At 36.9% G+C, this 9,654-nt stretch overlaps 1 pseudogene; it reads right to left on the bottom strand.

The window, feature by feature from the left end:
* Positions 1–7,710: 7,710 nt before the first annotated feature.
* Positions 7,711–8,919, bottom strand: LOC105474055 (12S rRNA N(4)-cytidine methyltransferase METTL15-like; annotated as a pseudogene).
* Positions 8,920–9,654: the final 735 nt, after the last annotated feature.

Genomic DNA, 9,654 nt, shown 5'->3' with positions numbered 1-9,654 from the left:
CATGATTCCTGGTATACTTTTCCAGCATCCAGTTATATTAACCACAAAAAATAGGTTACACATATCTATTTGGTTTACAGTTGTGTTAAGTTCATTTTTGTCTTATGCCCCTATTTTTGCTTTATACCTGTATTTAAAAATATATATTTTAGCTACTGCTTTTCATATGTAGTTTGCTACAGGGCATTGCAATTTGCCAGCATCTGCTTCTCTGTTCCTAAGAATATCCTGTGCCCGCATTAGCCATAGAATGGTCATGCATAACTCACGAGTTTCTTGAGAAGAGTTAAGATAATAATCAATTTGCCATCTCCATTTAACACAGCCACCCTTACCACACACAGTATACACATACATACACACAAACACAGGCTTGCACACACAATTGCAAATGAAGCTCTATTTTGGCAAAAGCAGATAGCAGAGTTATACAGGGAAGGTCGAACTCTAGAAGTAAGAATTGATGGGCAAAAAGTATTATGCATAAATAAAGGTGTTTAATTAATATTTTCTTTGTTCAGGAATATGAGAAAAACATGGCTTATATTAAAGCAAGAGGGATTTCAGTTGGATGTGAATAAATAAAGAAGAATCACTTATAAAACTGGGAAATTGGAATATAAAGCCCTCACAGTAAGAAAATAAACTAGCCGTGATGAGGTGTCATCAAGAATATCATTGCTTTTCAAAGAATGGCCAAATTTAAATAATTAACTAAGTAAATAAATAAGACCACCTATTATGTGCCAGACCATTTCTGGGACTTTGGAGATAAGATGAAGAGTAGTGTTTGCGTTAAGGAGGCATGAAAGTATTTCCTGAAATTCCAAGTGTCAACAGAAAATTGACACACACAAACACAATTTTAACCTGAATCTGAATATATGTCTCAATCAGCATGAGCCTGTAGTAATATTCGTAATTGTGAAGACGGTAAGTCACAGGAGAAGAACACTTAAATATATTAATTTCCAGACACAAATGCTTATCAATATTATATTCCTGATATCTGTCACTGATGCAAAGGACTATGTCACCACTGGAGTTTCTGTGTGATGTGGGCACCAAATGACAGAGAACTGACATCCAGCAACCAGCTCTCCACTTTCTAGCTGTAAGAGAAATACATATTGTCACCGTGTGGCTGGCAGTGAATGTCATCATTGATACAAAGCATGGCACTAGGAACTCGCTTATGCATTAAAAAATTATGTTAAGGTTCATAGCTCTTCTCTGATACGTTTGTGGGTTTGTGTGGGGTTCGTCACTAATGTAGACATCTAGTTCCCTGAAAATGTGAAATTCGGCAGTGACTTTTGAAGACCCTTTTCATTCTCTGACTGTAAAATTTAAAATTCATTTTATTCTATTCTTATTCTATTTTTAAACTGTGTAACACAATATGATTGTGAATTAAAAGAAAAAGCCTTTCTGGTCTATAGAGATTTGCAATAAATAGGAAGGATAGACATATGCAACAATAAAATGTGGTGATGTGGAAGAAACAATGATTTTAAGAGCAATTGTACATTTGGCAGAGGTATGGAAGAGAAAGACCCTAAGAAATGCCCTTACGGAAAAAAGAAATATTTGGAATTCCATTGTGTGTAGACAAAATTTCCATGCTACCAGACAGTCAGTTTGATGTCTCATATTTACATCCTAGCTAGAACCCATAAATAGTTCAAGTATTTACTGATTATTTCAGATAGAACGTTTCTTCATAACAGAAAACTGACAGAATTATCTGATTAGTTTAGTCCTTCTGTAATCTCCTGGATTCTTTCCAGAAGTAGAGTTAGATGGCATACTTGCAGACATGCTTATTCTTGCTATCTTGTTTCCTATTTACCTTTTCCAAACTAAAAGCATATTCAGCTAAGTTACATTACACCATGGAATTATTGGCAGTTAGGTCTTGGATGGTGTGTAGTTTGTTTTAACAACCAGTATTTGAGGCCAAACCATAATACCAGGCCGGCACAGACATGCTTCCCATTAGCACATCTATTTTAAAGGGAAACACACTGTATGCTGAACTAACTGAATTTCCACTCACTGCAGTTTGCAGCAAAACCAGCCTGGAAATGGCCTCAAGGGGACCTCGCTTCAGCTTTTATTAAAGTCCATCAAGTACATATTATGCAGATACATAAAAATAGATTAACAATCATAAAAGAATGACTCATGTTTATTACCTTGAAGAATAATTACATAAGACAAAAAAAAGGAAGCATTGCTAAACCTTAATAAAGTTGAAGAAGACTACTTCCTCTGTCAAACACAGCAAAACTAGATTTTTGGGAGAATGCCATGTTATATCTATTAGCTGAGCTATTATCATATACAATTTTGTTAATGATTTCAAGGTAATGAGTCAAAATTAAATCCAGAAAAATGATCATACTTACAAAGCCTTTGTCCTTTGTGGCTAAAATCCGGGTGACATATGTTAATTGTCTTGCAAAAAATATCCAAGCATTTATGGACAACAAAGTTCAATCCTATAGGAAGAAACCAAAGTGTGAACATGTTCATGTCTGTGTATGGATATTATGGGCTGAATTTTTTTTTTTTTTTTTTTTTTTTGAGACGGAGTCTCACGCTGTTGCCCAGGCTGGAGTGCAGTGGCGCGATCTCGGCTCACTGCAAGCTCCGCCTCCCGGGTTCCCGCCATTCTCCTGCCTCAGCCTCCTGAGTAGCTGGGACTACAGGCGCCCGCCACCGCGCCCGGCTAATTTTTTGTATTTTTAGTAGAGACGGGGTTTCACTGTGGTCTCGATCTCCTGACCTTGTGATCCGCCCGCCTCGGCCTCCCAAACTGCTGGGATTACAGGCTTGAGCCACCGCTCCCGGCCTATGGGCTGAATTTTTTAAATGCATATGATTTTTTAAAATTCCCATGTCATCAGCATGTATTTAGACACAGGGTCTTTAAAAGATAATTAAGTTAAAGTTAAGTAATTAGAGTGAGCCCTAAATGATATGATTGACCTTAATCCAGTAAGAAGAGGAAATTTAGACACAGACACGTGCTAAGGGAACGACATACGAAGTCAGAGAATAGACGGCCGTCTACAAGCCCAGAAGAGAGCCTGGAACAGATCCTTCCCTCATAGCCCTTGGAGGGAACCAGTCCACTGACATTTTGATCTCAGACTTCCAGCCTCCAGAATTGTGAGATGGTAAGTTTCTGTAGTGGAAGTCACCAGTCTGTGCTCCTTTGTTACGGCAGCCCTAGTAAACTTAATAGCGACACCTGAAAAGTAGCTGTCTATGTACCACCAATCACTTGCCCCCTATCTTCTGAGAGCAGGTTCAGGCCCTGCCTACTGCTAATGTTTGCATGGCCCGGGAAATGAGAATAAATGGAGGCCACTTAAGATAAATAAAATACTAATTAAAATGTATCAAGTTATTCTTCCATTTTGCATAAGATAGATTGTTCCTTAATGAAGTAGTGCTTCTTAGTAATTTAAGTATTTAACCATTATAAATCAAGCTAACAAATTATTATACACGTGTTTTATCCTTTTGTGTTGCAATAGTTTTGTAATAATAACTTTAAAATATTTTCACTAATGGTTTTAGTGATTGAAAATAAGCAAAATATCAGGGAAATGAATTTAATTATTATTGTGCAGATATGAATGTTCCACTGATGAGTTGGCAAAATTTGGGGTAGTAAAACAAAAATATACACAATGTATCATTAGATATTAATTTCATCAACTTTACTTTGTCTTCATTTAGTCACAACCACTAATTGTATAACTATACTCAAGACTTTTTTCTGCTTTACGTTCTACTGTAATTAATTTTAAAGTATACACTATTTGAATATACCTTCATCATAGTATAAATTAAATAAAATGTAACTACTTTCAGTGTATATGCAATTTGAATATATTACCATCAGAAGTATAAACTAACTGGAAAATGTAAAATATTAAAATTATTTTATAAAGTTTTTTCTAAAATATGCAATATCATCTGTTAAAATTAAAATGTAGACTACAACTTATAACTAGTAAAAATGAAAACTGTAAATCTCAATTATTTAAATAAAGCTAACACTTAAAAATTAATTAACTAATTAAATATTTTTAAATGAAACTGTTCCCAATTTTTGTAGTCAGTGTTTACCTGGTTGCCCAAATAAAGAGTATTACACTTAATACATATGTGATTTAGACATAGATAGATGTACATATATATACAAGCTTAAGAGTAATATTGGAAGTTTAATATTGCAAATGCTCCCCAGCTGGCAGGTAAAACTGTGTGAATACCATGCTAGTTTACACACATTTTGGATCACAAACCAAATCCGCAAATTAGAATACCATGAAGAGGCTGGGCACGGTGGCTCACGCCTGTGATTCCAGTACTTTGGGAGGCCTAGGCAGGTGGATCACTGGAGGTCAGGAGTTAAAGACCAGCCTGACCAACATGGTAAAACCCTGTCTCTACTAAAAATACAAAAATTAGCTGGGCGGACTGGCAGGCGCCTGTAATCTCAGCTACTCAGGAGGCCGAGGCAGGAGAATTGCTTGAATCCAGGAGGCAGAGGCTGCAGTGAGTGGAGATGGCACCACTGCACTGTACCCCAGCCTGGGTGACAGAGTGAAACTCCATCTCAAAAAAAAAGAAAAAAAAAAAAACGTGAAAAATAGCAACTAAATGGAGCCTCAGCACTACTGGGGAGCGACATTTTATTATGTAACAATCTATTTGAGAGGAAACAATTGACAAATGCATTTGTTTTCTGTTTATTTTTTTTGAGATTCAAAAATATTTTATTGGAAATGTGATGCACGTTCATTGTAACATCAGCTTTTATTTCTGTATACTGTATAAACTTTTCAAAACCGTTCTCCAAAGTTAACCATTTAAAACTCGTTCATGTATTTTATTATGCATCCTGCAACAAAGACTAAGAAGCAGGCAAGAATGACTGTAAAACAGGACTAATTACTGAAAAGTTAATCTGTTTTTACATGAAAACGTTTTGAAACCAATTTTGTGTTTATTGAAGGACTTTTCTCATGCATATTATCCAAGATTTTTTTCTGTCAGAGTATTAATTTCCTAGGATTGCTGTAACAAATTACCACAAACTGGGTACCTTAAAACCTCAGAAATATTTTCTCTCACTGTTCTGGAGGCTAGAAGTGCAAAATCATGTTAGCAGGGTGGCAACTACTGGAACTCTGAGGGAGAATCTATTCCATGCTTTTTTTGCTGTCTTCTGTTGGTTGCCACGATGTATCACTCCAATCTCTGCCTCCAGCTCCATGTGGCATTCTCCACTGTGTCTCTATCTTCTCTCTCTCTCTCTCTCTCTCTCTTTTTTTTTTTTTTGACAGAGTCTCGTTCTGTGTTAAACTCAAGTTGCTCAGACTGGAGTGCAGTGGGGCTATCTTGGCTCACTGCAACCTCCACCTCCCGGGTTCGAGTGATTCTTGTGCCTTAGTCTTCTGGGTAGCTGAGATTACAGGCATGCACCACCGCACCTGGCTAATTTCTGTATTTTTAGTAGAGATGAATTTTCGCCATGTTGGCCAGGCTGTTCTTGAATGCCTGGGCCTCAAGCAATTCGCTCGGCTTGGCCTCCCCAAGTGTTGGGATTACAGGCATGAGCCACCATGCCCCGCCTGTCTTCTCTTATAAAGAACACCAGTCATGTTGGATTAAGGGCCTGCTCTGCTCCAGTATGACCTCATCTTAGCTTACTTATAACCACAATCACAGTATTTCCAAATAAAGTCACATTCTGAGGCTCAGGAAGTACATTCATTTTGGGGGGACACTGTTCAACCCAGTACATTCAGTTTCTATTTAACATAAAAAATAATTCCCATACTATAAAAGACGAACAAATGACTTGTGATACAGGTGAATGATTGTTGAATATACAAATGTGATCTTTTATTTTCCAATCACATGCAGGGATAAGAATTTTTTGGGAATATGTCTCATTCACAAATATGACTTACATGCACAGAGAAATTAATACATTGTTCAAGTAGGATTCAGGGAATTAACTTAGGTTCATTCTCTCGTTTCTATTTCAAGCATATTGTTCTCCAGATTTCTTTTCTAATTCTCATTTCCCTGTAGGATTGTTCAGATTTAAATAAAGCTTGTAAAACAGAAGTAGTAAACAAGCCTGGGTACTAAAGTTAAAGGGTAGATAAAATGAGTCTGAGGTAAATTCATGTATTTAATTCTTACCTATTTTGTCCATACAGTTATGCTGATATTTCATTCACTTGGATTCACCAACTTAAAATTTGTAACCATAATGGAGAATCTTTTTTCTGTAATTGAAAAAAGTTTACTGAGCACATTAATAGTATATAGATATGATTTCAAGGATAACTATTTAAGAGAATATTTATTTACATGTATCATTAATCAACATGCCCCCTTCCACACCCCATGTGCCATTTGACTAATTATCTCCAACTCATCATTCAGGTCACAATTCAAGCGTGATGTTCTCACACCCGGTTTTTGACAACAGGTAAAATCCTTACTAGATGCTCTTACAGTACCATGTATGACCTGTTTGTAGTATTTACCACTGTGTCCATTTTGTATGGATTTTTGTGATTATAACTAACATAATTTTCCTCTACTAACCTCAATAGGAAATGTATTGTGGGCCATGTATGTTGTACTTACCTTTGCTTTTCTAATGACAAGTTCAGTGCTTGCTGAATAACGAATAAATTAGAAGTACATATTAGATATAAAAAGTTGACATGTGAATTATGAATTAATCTCATCAATTTGTTAAAGAATCTTCTACCAAGTACCCTTTTCCTGAATAAACTTTTACCCTTATTACAGTTACCATATCTTTGTAACAACATTAAGGGAGCATTGATTTTACTATATTAAATAGATAGCTTTCTATTTCAAATAGATTTGGCTGGATTATTTTGATTACTCAATTAAAAATACAAGATTCTAATAAGAGACTTTACTGCTTACTAAAGGCATTGTGATCTATTATTAAATACAATTGACATGAAATATAAGTTTTGTGAAACAATTCTCTGTAAGGATTTTACATTTTTACTTTGCAATATAGGAACAAAATGGCCATATCATACTGAAAAACCCCTTAAAATAATAAACTATAATTTGAAAAATGAAATTTTATCAGCATAATACATATTTAAATGAATAATTTAAAATATAAAATTTGTAAAAAGCCTACATTGGAGAAAACTATAGTAATTATTCACAAGTAGAGACACTGAAATCCATTCCATAATCATCATTACTTGAGCCAGAGAAAGACTGTTGCAAATTAAAACATCTAAATTCAAAATATAGGAAATGCAGATATGATTATAATATCTTTCTCTTTGACAGCTTGAGTTTACATAGTTAGATAAACACAACATAGTATTATTTAAAAAATTTCCTGGCCAGAGGAAGGATTGCATTTCAAGAGTCCAATATGATGCAAAGATTAACACATTTTTCTGGTCTTGAGATGCTGCTGCTCCTTGAGTAGAACTTTCTCTGTCATGATAATATTTTCTACAGTTTCTTTTTGAGGGAAAAAATGCTAAATGTTATCAATTTTTAGACTGTCTTACACTTAAACCTATATCAAGACGTTCAGGAACATACTATGAGTAAAGATTAGAGAAATTGTGGGAAAAATTTAAAGAATAAGATGATGGTAACTTATAATTTGATAGTGGCTCTAAGCTTGGCTGAGCGCCCTCTGGGGTTATGTTGTACATTCTGATCTTATGGACTAAGTATCTTCTTGTATATCAATTCCCACATTAAAGGAGCTCTTCTCATAGAGTCTTCTTCCGTGTTTTCATGATCTGAACCAATTGCAATGTTTTCATCACTTGCTGTCTAACATTTAGGTTAAACCTTTCTGTCATGCTATTCCAAGCAAGTTCTTTTGATGATGCGATCCTGCAGTGAATGGAAGGAGACGGTAACAAGGTGACCACCAGGTCTCAGAAACTTCTGAGCTGTCTTCAGTCCTGTGTAGAGTTCATTGAGCTCATTGTTCACAAATATGTGAAGAGCCTGGAAAGTCTTGGTGGCAATATGGGTAGATCGCTGTAGCAAGTCTTTTCGTGCATAAATAGCAGAGAGAGGAAATGCACCTGCGACGATGCTGGCAAGCTGCTGAGGCAGATGCTGCGTGCCTGAACAATTGGTGAAGCAATTTTCTTGGCATGCTTTTCCTCCTCGTATGTTCTCAGGATACATGCAAGCGCCTGTTGATCTAAAGCATTGAAAACATCAGCAGCAGTGGGAGTGTCAGGGTACCTGCTACCATCCATCCTCATGTCCAAGGGGCCACCTTTCCGAAGGGAAAAATCTCTTTCAGGAGTATTGAGTTACACGTAAGAACACCCAAGATCCATACGAACTCCATCGAAAGTCCCTGGCTGCACTCCAGCTTTCATTAACAAGGCTTCTGCCTGGCTGAACTGGCCCAGCATAGCTCAGATTTGTTTACGATACAACTCTGAAAGATGTTCAGTGAATGCATAAGCTGTCGGGTCTCTGTCCAAGGCCCACAGAACAATATCTGACTCCTTCTGTAGAATGGCTTTTGCGCGCCCTCCCTAACCAAATGTCATATCTAGAAAAATCTGTCTTTTTTGTGGTGACGACCAATGAACAACTTCATCCACCATTACTGGAATATGTAGTTTAGCCATAGTTTCAAAATCTCTATCTTGAGATCTGTGTAACTCCTGGGCTTGAGTTTGATCTTTTTGCTTCTAGGCTTCATATTCTTTACATTTTTCTGCTGTAGTATATATTCTTTTTTGTCTAGACACCTAACCTAGGTATGCCAGATTCCAACCAACATGAAAGACATTCTTTATACATTCTACAAAAATATGGATACCAAAGCATTCCATAGGTCAACGAATCTGAGGCATGAAGACTTCTCAGTGGGCCTCTAACTTGGGCCAGCAACTACCGCTACGGTGCTGGAGAACCTGACTTTGCTGCACATCTAGGTCCTATCCCTGGGGGAAACTCTTCTCTTTCTTAACTGGTTTTGCCACTTGCAGTCTTTTTGCATTCAGAGCCACTCTCTACCAACCCATATAATCATGACATTTGTAGATAGATGCTTTCTGTCCTAGGAACATAGAGCAGTAGATTAAGAAAAACATTTCCTTGGAGCTTAATTTGTTTGAGTCACAGAGTAGATGTTTAGGCTTACAGGTTGTGCTGTGAGAGTGCTCAGTGCCAGACCCTGAGACACAGAGGTGCTCATGCATTCTTTAATACATATACATTTTTGTTTGTGCCCCTGGTGTGTATGGCCATATTTTTGTGTTTGTGATCTGTGAAACTGAAGAGTGGGAGACAGAGTGAGGGCCTGCATCTCCTGCTTATGTCTGAGGGTGTGCAGTGGGTTGAACAGTGTCCTCCCAAATTTATGTTTACTCAGAACCTCAGAATGTGACTTTATTTGGAAGTAAAGTATTTACAGATGTAATTAGTTAAGGATTTCCAGATGAAATAATCCTGGATTTATGGTGGGCCTTAAATCCAGTGGCTCGTGGTGTCCTTAGGGGAAAGAGCACAGACACAGATGCACAGGGGTGAAGGCCACAGGAAGAAGGAGGCAAAGGCTGG

The sequence above is a fragment of the Macaca nemestrina genome, chromosome 10 (assembly GCF_043159975.1).
Source record: "Macaca nemestrina isolate mMacNem1 chromosome 10, mMacNem.hap1, whole genome shotgun sequence".
Taxonomy (NCBI): Eukaryota; Metazoa; Chordata; class Mammalia; order Primates; family Cercopithecidae; genus Macaca; species Macaca nemestrina.
This window is presented reverse-complemented; position numbering and strand designations above follow the sequence as displayed.